We start from the raw sequence: 21,250 nt of genomic DNA, 5'->3' as shown, positions 1-21,250 counted from the left end.
TCAGCCCCATAATTATGTGATTAGTTTTGCTGATGATATAATGATTCACACCACCGGATTCTCCAACACCCAAAACATTCTTAATCATGTACTAGCCTCGTGTCAGGACCTGGGGTTGATAATCTCTACTGATAAAACAAAGATACTCAATAGGCGTCCTCCTCGACAGAGAGGCACAGTTCGTCAGATCCAATTGCATGATGGGTCTCTTCTAGAATATGTAAGCAGATACAGGTATCTAGGCTTTGAGGTTCCACTACTTGGACCTGTTGTAACAAGACTTTGTCGCCAATACAAAGAACGACTAAGAGCACTTAGAGTTGTGGCAGGGCTTCACCCCAGGTATGGTGCTAATGTTAAAATTGTGAAAATGATGTATCTTGCTTATATTAGATCATTGGTTGATTATGCTGCGCCACTACTTGCTCTTGTGTCTGACTGGAAGCTTGGAGGGCTGGAAAAACTGCAGAACGAAGCAATGAGGATCATCCTAGGATGCCCTCGTACTGCCAAAATTTTAAATATGCAAAAAGAACTTGATATTCCAAGCATCAGAGATCGTGTTACTGAAAGAAATATCCTAATTGGGGTTAATATGCTCAGGCAAGCTCATTCAAACCCCTGCACAGAAGCCCTCCAAACTTTCCTCAGCACTGGTGAACACTCCTCCAGATGGATCGAAAAGACTGGAACCGACCTCCGCATGAATCAGATACATGATCTATGTCAAGTAAGGCAACAGCGGCACTTCTCCGCTCCATGGAATATTACCCCATTCCAAACTACCATTCCTCCATTTCCCCCCAAACTACTTCTTAAATCACAACCAAAACTTCGCCTTGAAGCCAAACATGAGGCCTTAAGCTGTATTGATAACTTAGTCACACAGCACACACTCTCGCAAATTATTTACGTTGATGGTTCTGTTCACCAATCCACTGGTGCAGCTGGTAGTGCTGCTGTTGTCGTACAGAGTGATGGCTCTCTTAAAGAAATTGGAGCACGCATCAATAATTGGGCCTCTACCCTTCAGACAGAACTGTTTGCCATACTCCTTGCACTGAAATGCATCTATGTATCAAAGATTGACAGTTTAATTGTAACTGATTCTCTGTCATCCATAAATGCTCTCAACTCATTAAGCATAAATTGTGGCATGCTTGTGTCAGAAGCCAGACACAGGTATGGTAGGATTGTGGACAGTGGAGTCAGAGTGCACATGCTGTGGATTCCATCTCACATTGGTCTTCAGATGCATGATAGAACTGATAAATTGGCTAAGCTGTATGCTTTCAAAGAGGGAGTAGATTACAATCTTGGCTTGTCAGGTAGTAGTTTGAGAACAATAATACGAAAAGAACTTCAGCTGAATTTTATGGACTTAAGGCTCAGGGAGATTGACACCAGTGAGTCCATCTATCATCATTCTATCATGCAGGAGGAGCCACATGTCTATGGTGCATCCAACAAAATAAGCAGACTCTTGGATGTCACTACCGCCCGGCTCCGGCTGGGTTACAAGTATCTTTGGCAGGTTAAATCACCACCACCAGATGTAGACCAAACGAAATGTAAACTTTGCCAGATGGATTATTGTCACACCCTGCGTCATTATGTACTGGAGTGCGATAAAATTAATGAATTTAGAAACAACTCACTCAGAAGTGTTCAAGAAATGGCTAAGTATTTTATCCACAGTGGTATATTACAGACCATTCTGGAGAAATACCCTGACTTTGCTAGCTGTAAATAAAGCATTACCACATATGTGCATGTGTGTGTGTGTGTGTGTGTGTGTGTGTGTGTGTGTGTGTGTGTGTGTGTGTGTGTGTGTGTGTGTGTGTGTGTGTGTGTGTGTGTGTGTGTGTGTGTGTGTGTGTGTGTGTGTGTGTGTATGAGTGTGTGTGTGTGTGTGTGTGTGTGTGTGTGTGTGTGTGTGTGTGTGTGTGTGTGTGTGTGTGTGTGTGTGTGTGTGTGTGTGTGAGTATGAGTGTGAGTGTGTGTGTGTATGAGTGTGTGTGTGTGTATGAGTGTGTGTGTGTATGAGTGTGTGTGCGTGTGTGTATGAGTTTGTGTGTGTGTGTGTGTGTGTGTGTTTATGTGTGTGTGTGTATGAATTTGTATGTGTGTGTGTGTGTGTGTGTGTGTGTGTGAGAGAGAGAGACTCAGCAATCAACATTTGCACCAATAACTCACTACAGTTGTGACCGGGTGTGGAAGTGTGAATTGCTCATTACTCTAAAATTTGTTCATGATTGCAGCCATGTATAAACGTAAGTAACCATTCTTACAGTATTCATTACCTTTGTAACTTGTGAGTTCATTACCTTTGTAACTTGTGAGTTCATTACCTTGTACCTAGTTCAGCCATCAAAACTTTGGAGCCCGGTCCCTGGACCCATTGTGTACCTCTGTAATCTGTAAATACCTTTGTAACTTGTCATGATTGTGACTAGACCTACCTGGAGTTCATTACCTTTGTAAATTGTGAGTTCATTACCTTTGTAAATTGTGAATTCATTACCTCTGTAACTTGCTCAGCTATCAAAACTTTGAGGCCCAGTCCCTGGACCCATTATGTACCTCTGTAATCTTTTGACTACCGCCCACAGGATGGGTATGGGGTGCATAATAAACATATTAAACTAATTAAACTACTAGCAACCTCTTGAATATTATATTAATAACCTTAAATGAAGCTCTAGCTATTTGTATTTCTGTTTCTAACTCTTTTTGTATATTGGACAGCTTACCGTCACGTTCCTGATTTTTAATGTTTGTGTTTATAAGGGCGCCTACAAACCCATCCGTTTACAGTCTGCTTTATTGTCCAACGAAACTGTTTGAAACCAGTCCCGGGTTCGGACCAGTCAAGGGTTCGGACCAGTCAAGGGTTCGGACCAGTCAAGGGTTCGGACCAGTCGATCTGCTCTGATCAGTGGGTCACTTATTTAAAACATACTGGTCGGTGATTTGAGCTAACACATGAAGGATCTACTGGAAATTATCTACCCGAGTAATATGTGATTTGACTGATACAAAAGTATAACTTGCGTGTTGAAGAGCCGGTGATATCTGGCAGCTCCTACAATGACGTACAGTCGACCTCTTTGTTTATCAATCGCTGTATCTGGCTTTACTATTTTTTGTTTTTTCCGTCTCCACCACAATAAATGCTATATTATCACTATAGTTGACTGGTGCAAATTTTGGAGGAAGGACGCTTTTTCTGTAGTAATAATTGCTTCTCGTTGTGTATATTGCGACCGCTGGTAACTACAGGTTATATGAAATTCACAGTAACGTCTCGTATTTCAAGAAAAAGAAACTAATGAAAGTCACTCCACTCCACTAAGTACCATTATAATACTGGTTAGTTGCTACTACAACACTGTATTCTGCTATTCACTGGTATCACTAGATTATATGCGAGTACACTAGCAGGCCAGGAAGATTATTAAAAACAGCTGACCTGTGGTAAGTTTCTGGCGACTTCTGGCACCTGCCTCTATAGGCTTATCACTTCATTTACAAATTCACCTGTTTTCAAATGACACTTTAGCCTTTATCATCAATATACTAGGGAGCCACTGTAGTATACACTATACACTATGTATACTCAATGCTTTCTGGGAGACTTTCTTTCCTCTGACACAAAGTTCAAATATTATTATTTTTTCACACGGGAAACAGGCCTATGATTCCCCTCTGGCAGTAAACTCTGCTAGGTAATGCACACTAATTCTCTTTTTTTGACTCGGTATATAATGTTTTCCGCCCAAGATTGGTTCCAGGCGCTAGAGGGATGTATCGTATAGGATTGATGACACAAATTAAAGTTCTAGCACGTAAGAGCGACCGTGAAAACACCAGAAAACCGGGAGCACAACGAGGCACGCTGACAGTTACATTACGTTCCTACACTCCTACACTGAGAAAAACTGCGCAGCAATCAACAGAGTCAGGAGCTACTGCGCAGCTTGGTAAACTGCGCAAGAACAAACTCAAACAGGAGCGTCTGCGCAGCACGTCCACTCGGCCCGGAAGCTAAGAGGACAATTACTTGTTTTTTAGTCACTTTTTATTGTGTGTGCAATTAGTGTATATTCCAATTACTTTTTTGCAAGTACCAAAACTATCTTTTGCTAGCTAGTACCAACTACCTCACTTTTTTTTTACTTTTTATTGTGCAATAAACTGCTCAACTTATTTAATATTACAAATCAGATCTTAATCCTAAACCAATATTATTTCATAGTGACTATCTGTCCATTTAACTTGTTTACCATTACTTAATTGTAGTCCCTTATATATTTTTTGTCCTTTATTTTAGCTCTATATAACTACCTTGGATCATATATTCGCAATTGTTAAACTAATCAAGGTGCTATTCTCAGGTGCTAAAGTTACTAAGTTCACTATTTTGCCATTATACTCCAAAGCTCATTTATTTGATTACCACTTTATTGTTCACCACAACTTATATTAGTCCCTTTTATATTATAATTTTATATTTTAATTCTAACTTTAAAGAATTACCTTTAAAGTACTACCTACTATCATATTCCCAAGCTCCATTATTTGATCATCACTTTATTTGTTCACCACAAATTATTTTAGTCCCTTTTATATTGTCTCCTTTATTTTAGCTTTAAAAAACTACCTTAGCTCATTATTTTTTACATTTGTTAAATAATTCAGGTGCTATTTTTTTTTAGCTTTAGAATATTTACTTTATTTTTTACTTAATTCTAACTATAGATTCACTACAAATCTTATGATTACAAGCATTGATCCTGATACCAACCTCTTATTTAATGACTTAAATGATTCAAACAGTTACTGTAATTACTACACAGCAGAACAATCAAAGGCACTTCTCAGTGCCAACAACAACATAACTATCTTTAACTACAATATCAGATCTTTAAGCAAGCATTATGATGACCTCCTAGCATTACTAAATTCCTTGCATGCCAATATGTCCATTATTACACTAACTGAAACCTGGCTAAAGCCTGATACTACAGATGTCTATGCCATTCCTGGTTACACAGCCATACACAACTGTAGGCCAGACCAACAAGGGGGTGGCACAGCTATATACTACTCAGACCAACTAGAATGTATCACTAATACTTGCACAAGGGATGAACATGGGGAATATATAATAGCTAAATTCAAATCCAAATACCTACAAAAACCTCTCAGTGATAAACATCTACAGAGTTCCACAATCAAACATTAGCCAATTTAGTCAAAACCTAGGAAGTATGATAACTGATGCACGCATGAACAAAGATCACTTACTACTCTCAGGTGACTTTAATATAAATCTCCTGCAAGACCAGGACCCACACGTTACTGAATTCACAAACACAATGAGTAACTGCATGTTGCTACCAACAGTAACAAAACCTACAAGAGTTACAGAGACTAGTGTTTCCCTACTTGACCACATCTGGACCAACACCATATCCCCTTTAAAATCAGGCATAATTACAGATAATACCACAGACCACTACCCTACTTTCCTCATAACAACTCTTGGTAAAATACCCCAAGACACTACTAAAGTCACCTTCAGACTTCACAATGAGGCAGCCATTAATAACTTCACAACAGCAGTAACAAACATTGACTGGCACACTGAGCTAGAAATCTATACAGATATTGACGAATGTTTTAATAATTTTCTAAAAAAGACCCAATACCTTTATAACAAGCACTGCCCTAAAAAAAACTAAACAGATGACAGCTAAGAGACTGAACAGTCCCTGGCTAACACCCAGCATTCTCAAATCCATAAATACAAAACACCGATATGAAAAACAGTACAGAATGGGTCACATAACCAGAGACCAAACAAAACGTTACTCGTCAATCCTAACCAGCCTGATAAGAAGGGCAAAAAAATTGTATTATGAGAACAGATTATCCAACTTACGAGGTGATATAAAAAAGACCTGGAAGACCCTATCAGAAATTCTGGGAACAAAAAAGATATCACGACATAGCGAAATAAAATTAGCAAAATCAGATGAACCCCAACTCCCACCAACAGAAACAGCAAACAGACTCAATGATTTCTTCTCCACTATAGGTCAAAACCTTGCCAATAATATCCCAAGCTCAGATACCCCACCAAATGACTACCTCACTGGCAACTACCCGAACACACTGTTCCTAGCTCCGACTAACCCATACGAAGTCTCCCTTATTATCAACGCACTGAAAAACAAGGCAGGAGATTTAAATACCTTACCACCCTTTATATACAAAAAAGCGTCACAAGTGCTATCACCAATCATTGCAACACTCTTTAACAAATCCATTGAATCCTCCACCTTCCCTACAGTTCTCAAAATAGAAAGGGTCACCCCGATCCATAAAGGAGGGGACCAGAGTTGAAAAACTATAGGCCAATATCCAATTTAAACCCTCTCTCAAAAATCTTCGAAAAATTAATTCATAAACGAATCCACTCCTACCTCATCTCCCATAACATTCTCAACCCCTGCCAATTTGGATTCAGGCCTAATAAAAATACTAATGATGCTATTATACACATGCTAGAACATATATACACTGCAATAGAGAAAAAAGAAGTCCCACTGGGGATCTTCATTGACTTGCGTAAAGCTTTTGATACAGTTGACCATGACTTGCTCCACGTAAAATTGTCACACTATGGTATTAGAGGGCACTCCCTCAACTACCTCAAGTCTTACCTCAGCAACAGAAGCCAATATGTGTACGCAAATGGGGCAAGCTCTTCCGCACAACCAATTACAGTTGGTGTCCCACAGGAAAGTGTCCTTGGCCCTCTTCTCTTTCTCCTATACATAAATGACCTACCAAATGCTTCGCAATTACTCAAACCCACACTTTTTGCAGATGACACCACATACGTCTTCTCTCACCCGAGCCCAGTCACGCTAGCCAATACTGTAAACACCGAATTACAGAAAATATCTACCTGGATGAGGACTAACAAACTTACACTAAACATTGACAAAACCTACTTCATTCAGTTTGGTAGCAGAGCTACAGATGTCCCTCTTAACATAACGATAAACGGATCACCTATCACAAAGATAACAGAGGGAAAATTCTTAGGAATCCACCTCGATAATACTCAAATTTCATACACATATACAACAAATTTCTAAGAAAATTTCCTAGACTGTAGGCATACTATCGAAGATACGGTACTATGTTCCACAGTCAGCCCTCCTGGCCCTTTATCACTCTTATTTACCCCTATCTCACCTATGGAATTTGTGCATGGGGCTCAACAACAATTAACCATCTCAGACCACTAATTACCCAACAAAAGGCTGCAGTTAGAATGATGATAACTTCTCACTACAGGCAACACACTCCTCCAATATTCAAAATACTCAACCTACTCACCATACAAAACATCCATACTTATTATTGCACTTATTACATACATAGAACACTTAACTATGATATTAACCCTCCCCTCAAACATCTTGCTAACCTCAACAGAACACAAGACCATAATACAAGGCACAGATCACTCTTTGATGTTCCTCGTGTCCATCTCACGCTATGCAAAAACTCAATGCACATAAAAGGCCCTAAAATCTGGAATTCATTACCTGTAAATATAAAAGAAACACTACCTGTTTATAAATTCAAGTCTCTTCTCAAAGTTAACTTACTCACTCAAAACCAAATAAATACTGAATAACTGAACCATATAAATTGTATATCCTATGTTACTCACAATTATATCACACAAATGTTAAACCTAACTTTGTTATTTTTTTAAATACACTACCTAACAGAATACTACATTCTACTGAATGAACAGCAATGCATGCAACCATAGGACCTGTCTTTGTAATACTTATTTGTATTTTATAGTTATCTGTTTACAATAATGTCTTATCACTGATTTCATCATTGCTTAGTTAATCTTAAGTTAATTTTAAGCCAGCCCGTAATGCTATGCATATAAGTGGCTTTGGCATGCTGCTCTTACCTGTATTTTTTGTACCTCTGTTTGTATGCTAAAATTTCTAAATAAATAAATAAATAAATATATAAACCTATTATTAGAGCTTTCAATAGTAAACAATAGCCGAGGCAAAATTTAATCGATGGTTCAGATGGCTGGGTGACAGGTACATTGTGTGGCCTCTTGAGGGGGACAATGTGTCGTATGGTCGAATACTGGCCTTCCGCAGTTTGCCAAACGATTATGTTGTATTGATCAACAACAACACTGCGACTAACCAAAGACTCGAACCCATGCTGCTTTGCCCTGCCTCATGGTGGGCGAATACTCATGACGCCTTAATCCACTCATTATGCTTTAATCCATTGGATTAAGGCGTCATGAGTTTTCGCCCATCATGAGGCAGGTTAAAGGAGCATAGGTTCGAGTCATCGGCTAACCGCAGTGTTTATATATATATATATATATATATATATATATATATATATATATATATATATATATATATATATATATATATATATATATATATATATATATATATATATATATATATATATATATAAGCATGCAAAACAATTGCAGAGAGGTGATCTTAACGATACAAGACAAGCCGCCACGGGGGGTAGAAAAATTTAGCTCAAGTACTTTCACATTTCAAACTGTGAAGGTGCGCAGCTAGCAGTTTAGGTAACGGAGCTAGCTGCCGGTAGTGAGTCAATCGGATATTGGCAACAGAGTATAAAGAACAAGGCAAGTTCCTCAATATGTTGCCGAGATAGTGGCTCTGTCCTGGTGGTATAGAAAAACTGAGTTCTCAAGATGAGGCTTTTGACCTGCACAGTAGTGTAACAGTGGAGTTCTCGTAATAATGCAGGTGAGGGAACTGAAGAGTTCTCAAGATGAGGCCTTTGAAGAGATAGTGGACCTGCGCAATAGAATTCTCGTATTGTAGTAGACATGTGAACACGAACCAAAGGTGAAGGAGCATCAGTGTTCCCAAGATGGTAAAATCTTTGTAGTTTCTGATATATAATTAGATCGTGCTGCTCATTTTGTCCCGCATCTGTTGGGTGACCCGAACCATTCAGCAAGACTGAGAAGGAAATAAAAAGGAAATTACTAACTGGACAAGGAGTCATTCACATGATAGGCTGAAGGTCTTTAAAAGAAATAGTGATGACTAAATATTACCTTATAAACGTAATTGTATGCAAATCCGGACAAAAGTTAGAAATCCCAAGAAGAGTATAACTCTTGTCTGTTGAATTAAGAAAGAAAACTAAACATTAAATTTTCAAGAATGGAGCACTATACTCAGAGACTTGAGAGCAGGAAGCCAAGTGACACGTTACTCCGTTCGCAAGGTGGATGATTAGGGGGGGAGTAAGGTACCCCTCGCATATCCCTTTCTGAACAGTCATACTACCAGTCATACTTCCTCCAACAGTCATTCAGTCTTCCACTCTTATTTAATTAACTTTTCCCTAACAAGAGACAGACAATATAACGACCTTTGTGACTGTCTAGATATTTGTGGAAATAAAATACCAGAAATATTAAGCAAATTTCTTAAATTTACTTGCAACAGATAAGATAAATGTAGATATGAATCTGGATGTACTCTTGTTAACCTTTTTGAGGCCTAGTTCCTAGGCCTTTGGTGTATCCACATGCTCTTACGCCGCCGTCTACAGGATGGATATAAGGTGCACAGTAAACTGTCTACTTCGGTGACAAAAATCTAAAGAAAAACAGTTAATCCTACCCATGTAATTTCTCAGTTTTATGAAATCGGTCAAACGGAATTCAAGGACACTGACTTGGTTGTAGTTATTTATTAAGGTAATTCCATATATATTTAACATGAGTGAGTTTTGATTGCTTTCTCCATCAACAAGTTCAAGATTATAAATTAGTGACCCCTTATTGACGAAAACCAAATAAAACATATTTCCTCTAGTTGGTTCTGTCACTAGTCTCAAGATTTCCTCTCAAATTGCACCAATAAATTTGTCGAAAGTTATAATCTTCCATTAACACATTTTCGTATCTCGATACCTTATGAATTTCGTCTCATAGAAATTTGCAATGTTCCCTATCAAGGTTTTGAGTATGTAAATCACACCCAATGTTAGTTTTTCATGTTCGTCCAGAATATGTAGCCAAACAGATGCATTGTCCTTTGCTTCTAATTTCATACCTTGTCTAATATAACAATTTAAATCTCTGATATGCATCGCTAACCCCACCATCCTTCCTATTATTCTTATCTGTGTGGGACAGTTTATAGTCTTGAATGGGGCATTCGGAAGGTATTTCAGGCTAAACCAGGTTTCTGTTAAAACAATAATATCTGTTTCTTGCACATGCAGTTAATCTTAGCCCATAAATCTTATTTCTTACGCTTATACTATTAGTATAACAAACCTTCATTAAGTTGCTCACTGCACTGTACTTTGCTTGATGACCAGTTCCATTGTATTTATTAATTTTATGATGAACAATGTCTTTTAAACCATCCCTGTGATATCCTGGTTATTTTTGCTGCATTAATTTTTTTTGGAGTACTGTAAATTGTTTACCACACGCTCATGTCTCTATCATTTATTAATTTCAAGTCCTAGACAACTCAGCAACGACCCAATCTGACGCGTCTTGTTAGGCAAGTCACATGTGCAACAGTTAGGTATCTTTATTTCGAGGCAGAAGAGATGTCTTCACATCTCTTCTGCTTCTACCAAGTTTTCTGTACTCGACTGAAGTAGCCTACTGTGCAGGCGAAACGTTTCGGAATAAGATGTCTAACTGTTGCATGTGTGTCATACTATTTTAATATTCACTGACGCATTTTGAAGACCACACAAGTCTGGAGCATCTTGAAGACCACACAAGTCTGGTGCGTCTTGAAGACCACACAAGTCTGGTACATCTTGAAGACCACGCAAGTCTGGTGCATCTTGAAGACCACGCAAGTCTGGTGCATCTTGAAGACCACACAAGTCTGGTGCATCTTGAAGACCACACAAGTCTGGTGCATCTTGAAGACCACACAAGTCTGGTGCATCTTGAAGACCACACAAGTCTGGTGCATCTTGAAGACCACACAAGTCTGGTGCATCTTGAAGACCACACAAGTCTGGTGCATCTTGACTTGGTCCGACTTGGACCATTTACAAGCTTCTCTCTTTTATGTGCGGGTTATTTGTGTATCGTTCCAGTCACAGTATTGTGCCTTTTTGTTATTTAGAGAATAAAATTTATGATAATTTTCATATTATTTGTCGTGAATCATAGGTTCTTCAACAAAAACAAATTCAATGCATTTTTATATCACCTGAGAACGTCAACTGTAGCCATGTATTGGCTACATTTGGTAACTGTGCGTGATACGTACCATTCCAGACTCAGTGTTGATGCAGACAGCACAGCGCTAACAGTCACTGAAGCAGCAGAGAGCCTAGAGTGACGCAAGCTACAGACAACGCAGAGAATCAGGTAGCTTCAAACAGCACTGAGCAATGGAAGCTGCAGAGTGCAGACAGTAGTAAGTGACGGAGCTTCATACAGCACAAGCCAACGTGGGATATCTACTGTGACAAGTAATGTTTGTTTACATATAATTTGATCTCTCGAAGACATTCAGTACTCTGTGATTTAATGTTTATTAACTGGGGAGATCACAAGACTTTGGGTAAAACAATTTTTGTTAATTTTCATTTATAAAATTTAAGTCAGTCTGTTATATCAACGTTATTTAATCATTACGCTGTTTCATTGGCATAAAATAAGAGGAAAGAGGGCTATTACTTAAAAAAATAAACAAATGTATAGAACAGCACATTAGATTCTTTTAATTTCTATAAATGACTAACAAAATAATAATGGTCAACATATGATTAAAAGTTATTCTTGATCCAAAATATCCACTTACCAGGTACACCTGAGAAGAGTTTTTTCTTAGTAAATGCTTGGGTCGCTGTACTGTTCAAAAAGGATATCCCCACTCTTTATTCTGTAAGCGCATTCAACCAAAATCTGTAGCATTCTGTACTCCAGACTGTTTTCATGTATCGCCGCTGGCGAGGTGATCTGTGTGTTTGTATCAATGGTAAGGTGATGTGTATCAGTAGTGAGGTGATCTGTATCGTATAGGGACTTTGTGAGTTCTCTAAGAAACTGAATCAATTGAGCTCTCTCGAGCAACTACCAACAGGTGAATCGACTAAAGTGAAGGATACAAGGATACTCTGAACTGCACGACGGAAGGAAAAACTGGAAATTTCCTGGAACTGGAACAAAATAAATAGTGGTGCTATAATTTGGAGGAAATTTGCTATAATCCTTTTGAGATTTAATATATGCATATGGAGAGATATTTTACAACTTCGTGTGAGGAATTGTGCGTTTACTCATCTAGTTGTGATTGCAGGGGTCGATTCATAGCTCCTGGCCCCTGTATGTGTGAGAAAAAGATTGAATGAATGTTTGTCCAGAAACCGCAGGAAGCGAGTGGAGTAGATGAGTGGGTGTAAGGTGGGTGCAATTGGACTCACTAGTGGTAAGCGTGTGGACTAGATGGGTAGGTGCACCTGGGCCCACTGGCATTAAGCGTGTGGAGTAGACGGGTGGGTGCAGGGAGGGTGCACCTTGGCTAACTAGGAGTGAGCGTGTGGATTAGAGGGGTGGAGGCAGGGTAGGTGCACCTGGACTCACTAAGGTTGAGGGTGTGGAACAGACGGGTGGGGACAGGGTGGGTGCACCTGGACAGGTAATAACTCAGGCAGCAACGCTACAGGCTTGTTTTACCACCACTGTAGTACAACAGTGTAAGAAAATCTAGTGCAAGGAAGCAATGCAAAAGTACCAAAAATAATCCTACAAAATACAGGTTGACTGATAATCCACTACTATTTCTACTGTAAATAAATCTAATTCTAAAAACTCTGAGACTGTAAATCAAATTAATATTATACAGATTTAGGAAACAAATGTAATCGAACATTAATGTATAATGTTAATAAAAATATAAAATTATATAATGGGTTTTATATAAAGAAAATAAGAGACTATAAACATTGAGCTTAAGTAGCAGGACAAAAGAATATGCAATATAAATCAATAAGATAACTAGCAGGATGCAGAGAACAGTTCAGTACTGGTACCATGTTGATGTTATCTGTTCAGTCGAGAACAGGATGGATAACATTAACATGGTACCATAACTTGTGGCATAAAAATAAGTAATACGTATATACAGCTATATACATAACGAACAAATTAAACGCGGAGTAAAAAAGTCCACAGAACAGGATTAAAACTTGAATCGAGAGGAGCGTCAGCATGAGGCGATACGATACACATACCAGTAACATGAAATACGTAAATACATTATGGTGGGTGCGGTTTTTTTGCTATGTAAAACGGAAAGCAAGAAATACAAAATGGTACTTAAGACAGATATGAGATTTGTGATAAGTGAAATTTTAGGAAAATGACTGAGAATGTCCTAGAAATATTTCAGCAGGTGTTAGCAAATTTTATATACATTGTTTATTTTTAATTTAAGACTATGTACAAAATACATATATAGGTATTAACATTAAGAAATATGGTACTATTATACTTCACTGGCACAACTCCAGTCCATTAAGTTCAGACACCATACATGCAATCTATCTCTAAATATCCAGTGTTTCACAGTAAAGACGTTCATAATATTGATAACAGTACAGCTTACGCTTCTATCCCCCCCATCCACTGACACACACACAGCCAACACGGTTTCAGGGAAATTCTGTCACAAACCTACTGGAGTTCTATGACAGGGTGCCTCTTCAAGGGGGGCTCCTTGTCGTGGTGAAGAGGCTCTTGGTCTGAGGAATTAGGCCAGTTGGTCTCCTTCCTCAGACCGAACCTAATTACCCCCAATCTCCCCTTCCCTATCCCATCCTCCCTTTTTCTTTCCCTCCTCTTCCTCCCCGTCCCTCCCTTTTGCCCTTCCTCTTTTTGACCTTTGGGATTTTTCCCACAGGCACGCTAGTTCCTAGGTAGGGGAAAGGGTACCGGGGTCCATCCCATTCCGTTTAGGTTCTTGACGGTGGTGTAGTTTGCCGTAGAATCTGGATCACCTGGAGATGTCCAATTCCCTTTCTGGTCTTCCCGAGGGTGGCTCTGGGTGTCTTACGGGCGACGGGTGTGTCTCTGGAGGCTGCCTTTCGAATTCCAGGGGTGGAGGCCAAAGAAGGTATGCTTTGTAGTGAATATCCGGCAGCCCTCTTTTGTCCACCGAGGTAGCTAGGCAGATGTGAGGTTGCTATCCCGGATTGCTGGTTTACTGGCATTAAGGGTAGGGTATGGCACGGGTTCAATGCTGCATCTGCGCTACTACTTGCGGTGTTGAGGTCCTCTTGGGCGTGGAGAGAGATTTCTGGCCCTTTCATTCCTCTTAGGACCTATCCCTCCCCAGTCCCCTCTTTTTTTATTCTTTTTTATTTTTATTTTATTTTCTTTATTTCTTAAAAACAAAAAAGAAAGAAGTAACCTAACCATGGAAGACCCAGTCAATGATCCCGCTACTCCTGGGCCCTTTCTTGTTACCACATCCCGTTCTGATCCCGCCTCGTCTTTTGACCACTCTTCAGACACTCCTAATGCCCCTGTATCTCTTGCTGGTGCTGTTTCATCACCTGCTTCAGGTGCCAGGGTTTCGACTGAGTCTTTTGATTTGTCTGACCTCTGCTCTCCATTGACTATGCTTCCGGCCTCTCCCTCTACTGTGTGGCAATTATCGAATTGCCAACTCGTCCCATGTCAGACTAACTCCAGTCCCACTACTAAACGACAAGGACAATTGCCTAATGATACATCTTTGCCACCTTCTCGTTCTCCTCGGAAAAGACCGACACGTCGTGCACTCCCATTCCACTTCAGAATGCACAATGGACTAAATTCTTTACTTTATGACTGACTTCCTCTATTGCCTATCTTTCCAACCATAGTATTGGCAAGGCACTCGTATGCCATGTTGGTAGAGGCATTTCCTTTCATGCTCTCAAGAGCGGTACCTGCATCATTAATGTCCAGAATGCCACCCAAGCTATTCCTGTCACTACTGAAAAACATCATTCCCTCAATTCTTGTAATGGTACTGTTATTATGCCCCATACCATAATCCAATAGAATTTCCAGACATGTGGCAATGATATTCTCGAAGAGTTGGAACTCCAAGATCTCCTAATCCTCAAAGTAGACACTTACGTCCTTCCTGCCCGAGGGCAGAGACGTTACCCTTGCAATGTGGCTCGATTAACTGTCGACAGCCATGAACTCCCATCCTCTGTTCATGTAGCAGGACATTATTTACACGTTCGAAAGGTGATCCCTACACTGCAACAGTGTAGAAACTGCTGGCGATTTGGTCACCCTGTGAAATATTGCAGATCTATAGCCGAATGCCCAGTCTGTGGCGGTGATGACCATTCTAATACGTCTTGTAGTCGTTCTACCTCTTGCCTTAATTGTCATGAGGCTCACCCTTCTTATTCTCACCGTTGCCAGGTCTACTTAAATGAGCGAGAAATCCATTGCCTCAAAGAAGCTGAAGGTCTCCCTTATTCTATGGCACTTTCTCAACTGTGCCTCCAAGGGAGACTGCCCTGTATTTCTTATTCTCGTGTTTCTAAGCGTCCCCCCACTTCTATGGTCCAATCTTCTGCAACTTCCTCTGTGGTTACCCCTCCCATAGTCACTCCTGTCTCTAATTCTTTTGCTGCCCTGGGATCAGAAGTCCCTACTTCAACACCTCAGTCTGTTCTCACTTCTTCGTGTTCTCCCTGGCAAGCCCCGGTATCGATAAGACCTCGTACGACACCTCCTCTCAATCGTCCCTCGACTTCTCAGAGATACAAAAAGTCTCCATTGCTCAAATCTCCTTTAACTCCTCCTTCCCTTCTTCCACCCCCTGGTGGAAGGAGGTCTCTGTTTCTGGTTCATCCCCTCTCACTGGCTCTGTTACAAGTGTGGAGGTTCGCCCTCCTTGTGCTGTGCCATCCTCCTCTGTCCTCTCCCAAGTTTCTTCTTGTTCTGCCACCTCCCAGGTTTCTACCTCTTCAGTTTCCTCCCACACTTCTCCAGTTCCCTCCACCCTTTCGTCCCCCCCTACTTTGGTACAGTCCATTATGGTTCCAATCTTTACTCGCCCTCTTCCTTACATCTCCAATATTGTCTCCCATACGATGTCTTTGAATTCCGAAACACTTGAAGCTATCGCTGAATATATTGCAGAGACCAAACCATCAATGGACACTGATCCACCCCCTCTTCCTTCTCTTTCCTCTCCTCCATCTGCGCAACTCCTTTTTCCGCAGCACACCGTTCCTTCGCTGCTTGAACAATTTCCGCTACCACCACATGTGAACTTTTCTAACCCCTCTAGTCCGTAGGTACCCTTACATGCAGATTTCTTGTATCTTTATCATTGCCAATCATGGCCTATTTACAGTGGAATATACACGGCCTCAGGGGTAATCGGGATGAGCTTCAGATGTTGCTCTCCCCGTTTTACCCTGTTGGTGTTTGCTTACAAGAACCAAAATTACACTCTGCTGTTATCTATCCCATCTCAGGCTATAATTTGTTGTATTCTTCGGATCCTTTTCCTGATGGGACCTTTAATGAAAGTGCCGTTCTACGCACTGATATTCCGAACCATCAGATATTTGTTCGTACTTTGCTGCATTACACAGCAGCCCGTATTCACTTGCATAGGTGGTATGCATTCTGTTCTTTGTATCTCCTTCTCGGGCATTATTTATCCCGGATGTTGCTTCTCTTGTTTCGTCCTTACCGCCACCACTTATGTTACTTGGCGATTTTAAAGCCCATCATTTCCTCTGAAGGGGGTCTCACTGTGATTCCCGTGGCATTCAGTTGGAGGCTTTTCTTGCTTCCCACCCCCTCCATGTTTTAAATACAGTTACTCACACCCATTTTGATCCTTGTACTCATACTCTCTTGCAATGATCTCTGTCTGCTCTTCCTCTACTGCACTAGACTTCACCTGGTCTGTTCTCCTGGCCTTACATGATAGTGATCATTTTCCAATCATTCTTACTTCTCCTTCATATTCACCACCTATTCGTATCCCACGCTGGCAATTTGATCAAGCAAATTGGGACCTCTACTGGCAACTAACTGCTTTTAGTGAGGTTCCTTCTTCGTCCTCCATTGATGAGCTTTTACACCTCTTCTCATCATCGGTTTTAACCACAGCTTCTCATCCTGTACCCAAAACCTCGGGCAGGCATTCTCAGAAGTGCATGCCTTGGTGGTTTCCTGCTTGTGCTCGTGCAGTACGTTTGAAACACGCTGCGTGGGGCAGGTACCAGTACAATAGAACTGCTGGGAGACTTCTTGATTTTAAGCAGAAGCGTGCAGTCACTCTCCATGTCATCTGTGATGCTCAACGCACTTGCTGGTGAGATTGTTTCCACCATCGCCTCTGCTTCCTCTATGAGTGCAGTCTGGAAAACAGTGCGGAAATTGAGTCATAAATATTCTCCTGACCCGGCTCCTGTTCTCTGGGTCGCCGGTGTTTATATAGCAAACCCTCTTGACGTTGCCATTGAAATTGGCAATCGTCTTGTCCGTATTTCTCGGGGGCTCAATCTATGCCTCTCGTTTCTTTCCTCAAAGTCTACCAGACAGCTAGCACCCTTGGACTTTTCTTGTCTCAAAGAAGAACTGTATAATGTGCCTTCTACTCTTCAGGAACTGGAGGCGACACTCTCAGCCTGCTGATCATTGGCAGCTGGGCCTGACGACATTCATATTTGGATGTTACAATATTTACATCAGTCAGCCCAAGCAGTCCTCTTACACTTCTTCAATCTTATTTGCTCATAAGGAAATCTGCCATTGTTCTCCCTTTCTGCAAACTGGGTACTACGGGACATGATACCTCCCACTATTGTCCCATTGATCTTACCAGTGCAGTTTGCAAAGTGATGGAACGTCTGATAAATCGACGTTTAATGTGGTATTTAGAGACACGCAACAGTCTCTCCACTAGTCAATTTGGCTTTCGTAAGGGCCGTTCTACCATAGATCCCTTACTATGATTGGATACGTATGTTCATAATGCCTTTGCGAATAACCACTCGGTTATTGCCATATTTTTTGACCTTGAGAAGGCATATGACAACTTGGAGGTATAATATTTTGGCCCACGCCCACTCCTTAGGCCTCCGAGGCAGTCTACTATCTTTCCTTATGAACTTTTTAACTGACAGACATGTCCGTGTCCGGGTTAATGATGTGCTCTCCCCAGACTTTGTCCAAGCTGAAGGTGTTCCCCAGGGTTGTGTTCTGAGCACAACACTTTTTCTCCTTGCTATAAATGATTTGGCCTCTAGTCTTCCATCCAGTATTTGGTCATCACTCTATGTTGTTGACTTCGCTATTGCTTGTGCAAGAGCTGACTGTCACCTCATTACAGTTTCTCTCCTGTCCTCCCGGGGAGGACGGGACAGACGAAGATTAGCGCTAGAGAGGAGTGTAGAATTTGAACCATGTCTTAACCCTAAAGCTAAGGCGATCGTGGGTTAGAGAATGGTACCTGTCAGAGAATCCAAGGAGTAGAAAAGGTTGTGTTGGTTTGTGGGTCTGCGAATGTCTTCGTCAAGGAGAGAGGTCCAGTAGTCATGTAGTGTCTCAAGTTTGTCTATCTGTCTGTAACTGAGCGTCTTCCAGTACAGATTCAGCGCAGGGATGTCTAATTGGGCATGGAGAGACTCGCTTGTGGCGAAGACCTCCCATCTGACATCAAGCACCCAGCGCAACGCCTTGTTCTGGACACGCTGCAGTTTAAGCAAGTTTGTTTTTGCTGCAAAAGAAAGGGCTAGAGGAGAGTAAGTTATCAAAGGACGTATTAGGGATTTGTAGAGGTGTAGTTTGGTGCGTTGAGAGGCATGTTTCAGCTTGTAGAGGCCTGCAAGGGCCTTACTAGCTATTGCATGCCTTGAGTGAATGTGTCCGTGTAAACGAAGAAGGTAGTCAAGATTAACGCCAAGGACGGTGACAGATTGTGTGATGGGGATGTAAGTGCGGATGTCAGTTGTTCTGAGCTCGACAGGCTATGGAGGATCACGTTTCCTGTAGTTAAAATATGTAAAGCTGGATTTAGCTGCATTGGTTTTGATCCTCCATTTTTGTTCCCAGATGGCTATCCTGTCGACCTCATTTTGTGTTTTGTGTGTGAGTGTATCTATATTGGCATGAGTGATAAGTTGTGTAATGTCGTCTGCATAGGCTAGTGTGATGGAGTTGTGGTATACAGGTGTTGGAATGTCGTTAGTGTATAAAATGTAGAGGGTAGGGGAGAGAACAGATCCCTGGGGTACTCCAGCATTTAGTGTGAAGTAGTCAGAGTAACAGCCTTGGAATTTGATTCTCTTGGTACGGCCGTCTAGGAAGTTGCAGAGAAGTTTACGAGTAGTGAGAGGCAGGTTAAAGTTAGTGCAGAGTTTGTACTTGAGCCCTTCGTGCCAGACAGTGTCAAAAGCTTTTTCAACGTCTTTTGCAACCAGGGCTGTCCTGTTTCTTTGTTTTGTGTTTATGTGGATGTAGTTGAGAATGATGTTAATGGCATCCTATGTGGATTTGTGTGTTCTGAAGCCAAACTGGCCATCAGAAAGTAGAGAATTGTGCGCCAGGTATCTGCGAAGGCGATGGTTGATGAGTTTTTCAAAGAGTTTTCCTAAAATTTCGAGGAGGCTGATAGGGCGATAGTTTCTAGGAACAGAGTGGTCTTTTTTGGGTTTAGTAATGAGGATAGCAGTAGCAGCTTTGAAGAGGGAAGGGAAGTATCCAGAGGCAAAGGAGGCATTGAGGAGGTTAGTGTAGGCAGTAATGATAGTCAAGAAGGTGTTTTAGGATAATATGGTTTAGGCCAGAGGCACCAGGAGCCTCAGGAAGGTGTTTTAGGATAATATGGTTTAGGCCAGAGGCACCAGGAGCCTTGGGAGGAAGGTGTTTGAGGAGAGTTTTAATATCTGTGTTGGTGAAAGGAATGTCGAGTTCTTGGGAGGAGGTAAGAGAGTCCAGATAGATGTGGCTATCTGGTGTTGTTTCTTGTGTGTGTGCAGTGTTCCAGTGTTCTATGTTCTGAATGTGTTGAATAACGTTAGGTGGAGGTGGGTGAGGGTGGAAGATGTTCTCCCAGATGTGTTTGAAGATGTTAGTAGCAGCCCTGCGGGTCTGAGATGTGTGTTGTTGTGGGTGATGTGTTTGAATTTGTTGGTGAGAGTTGTGTCTCTGATTTTTATGATAACGTTCCAGAAGGCTTTAGTGTTTTTAATATGCTGTTTGTCCGCTTGTATGAGTTGTGACCAGTGATTGTTGTGGTCTTGGTCTAGGCTGTGTAGAATGTTGTTCCTAAGGTAAGTGAGATCTAATCAGACTTTATTAAATCTGTGTGTGTTGTAGAGGAAGCGGTTGTGGTAGCAGATAATTAGTCTTCTTGTTCTGAGTGACGGTTTGAAGGAATAACGAGTGGTGTGAGTTTTCTTTGATATTGCGGTGTTGGCTGCTGTGTAATGGTGTCCTGGATGAGATCAAGTTGAGTATCGATGTCAGAGATAGGTTTGTTGTTGTAGTCATAGGTGAGGTTAGTATTGTCTATGTGTTGTTTGAAACCATCCCAGTCAGCGTTTTGTAGGAGAAGGAAGGTGTGGCTGGGATGAGCATAGGGTTGGAGGAGATGTGTAAGATGACTGGGATGTGGTCAGAGCCTGTAATAGGGCCAGGTGAGATGTAGTTTTGAAATAGAGAGCTGGCTCGGTTTGCTAGAATGATGTCGGGTTTGCCTTGGCCCGTGTGGTTGTAGGTGTTGAAGTCTGGGCCGAGATGAATTAGGTGTTTATTGTTTGTGAAGTTGAGTAATTGATGACCAAGTTGGTTGTTACTGGTGTGATGAAAGACGGTGTGTTTGGCATTCATGTCAGCTAGTAGGTAAGTTGGTGCAGTTGAAGACTAAGGAAAGGTCGTGTATGTTGAGAATAGTGTTTGGGCGAGCATTGGTGAAAAAGATAAAGGGACCAAGGTGGGTGTGTATTCTGACTGCAAGACAGTGTTGGTGAATAAAAGGGATTGGGAGAAATTTGTGTTTTATGTTGGATTTGACAAGGACGGCAACCCCATCGTGGGGATCATAGGGGGACTGTAGTGCAGTATAACCATAATGGCAGATACGTTGAGGGG

At 41.2% G+C, this 21,250-nt stretch overlaps 1 protein-coding gene across 2 annotated transcripts in view; it reads left to right on the top strand.

Moving 5' to 3' along the window:
- Positions 1-21,250, top strand: part of LOC138854951 (uncharacterized) — a 156,548-nt gene that overhangs the window by 63,188 nt on the left and 72,110 nt on the right. Inside the window, exon 2 of one of the 2 annotated variants that reach the window (XM_070101105.1) lies at positions 11,396-11,592. The exons of the other annotated variant lie outside the window; for it this stretch is intronic. The gene's annotated coding sequence lies outside the window, so the exon portion shown is untranslated. The remainder of the gene's footprint in view (positions 1-11,395; positions 11,593-21,250) is intronic. 2 annotated transcript variants of the gene reach the window in all.

The sequence above is a fragment of the Cherax quadricarinatus genome, chromosome 76, assembly GCF_038502225.1.
Source record: "Cherax quadricarinatus isolate ZL_2023a chromosome 76, ASM3850222v1, whole genome shotgun sequence".
Taxonomy (NCBI): Eukaryota; Metazoa; Arthropoda; class Malacostraca; order Decapoda; family Parastacidae; genus Cherax; species Cherax quadricarinatus.
The sequence above is the reverse complement of the archived record's forward strand: the minus strand, read 5'-3'. Positions and strand labels throughout refer to the sequence as shown.